Below are 1242 nucleotides of genomic sequence, written 5' to 3'. Positions count from 1 at the left end.
GAAATTATATTATGACCCTAAGTCAATAGTTTCTACATGGCAACTCACTTTTATGGCTTATTGAATTATATTTTTAATACAAACGTATATTTCAAGTATCTACCTATTTGGAAGCTTGACTGTGTATGTGTGGATTGGATGTAGTATTGTAGTTAATGTGTTCGGACTGTGAATTTGAGAATTCGTGGTTCACAACTCGTTGCTGCATAAACGCAATACGCACTTTGGGTGTATATATGGATGCACTGTAAGGGCGACGATCAAATCCTACTATTCAATCAGACAAGAGCAGCTGCTTTCACTCTAGTTTATCATTTGAAAACTAGGGTCGGCTATGCACAAATAGCTCTTATATATTATGTTACGTATTGAGAATTTGAAATAATCCAAGGCCGCGTTAAATAATATGACTTTTAATAGTTGAGACGTACCTTGGATTTAGGCTTAGAAATATGCCGGTACTTAATTTAATTTATGCTATTCACCAACAAGATTGATTCACACCGTTTTTGTTTTGACACAAATAAGTTTTAATATATATATATATATATATATACAACACTATAATTACAATAGCAACTATTATGATTAATTATTACAAACAAAGTTTTATAGACAGAAATTTCACTAACTTACAAATAGCCTAAAACCGTTTTCCTAGTTCGGAGTCTCCTTGTAATATTCTTGGAAATATATTAACGTTTGATGAGAATTCACTGACGTTCGAAATGTATAACTGGTCAAATGTCGTATATTTTCCGGTTGATAAGGGTTAGCAAAATCACAGTTTATACCTTACATGGTTATAACAGTTTCATAGTAGACTTATCTCTCTGTTGTTTTTATAGGCGAATCACATTTTCTAGAAACTTCTGATATATCTGTTACTGAAGTTGATTCTTTGTGTTCACGAATGTTCTACAATCTTGGAGAATTGACGAGAATTTCGCCATACATACCGTATCTTTCGGAATATAAGACGCACCCTTATTTTGAAAACAAAGTTTTGGGGGAAAAAAGCTACAGTCGCATTTGAAAGATTTTTATTAAACAAAAATTCAGTTTGATACTTTTAAAATTAGTATGTATTGTTCTAAACACAAAAGAGCTCAAAACACCAAAATAAGAAACTACCGTAAATCAAAAAAAGGTTTACTGTTATTTAGTTTGGTTCAAAACCAAAAATTGAGCGAATCTTGATTTGTCTGAGGACAATACAGTCTTCCAGAAGTCCAGAGGCTT

The sequence above is a fragment of the Limulus polyphemus genome, unplaced genomic scaffold (assembly GCF_000517525.1).
Source record: "Limulus polyphemus unplaced genomic scaffold, Limulus_polyphemus-2.1.2 Scaffold2104, whole genome shotgun sequence".
NCBI lineage: Eukaryota > Metazoa > Arthropoda > Merostomata > Xiphosura > Limulidae > Limulus > Limulus polyphemus.
The sequence above is the reverse complement of the archived record's forward strand: the minus strand, read 5'-3'. Positions refer to the sequence as shown.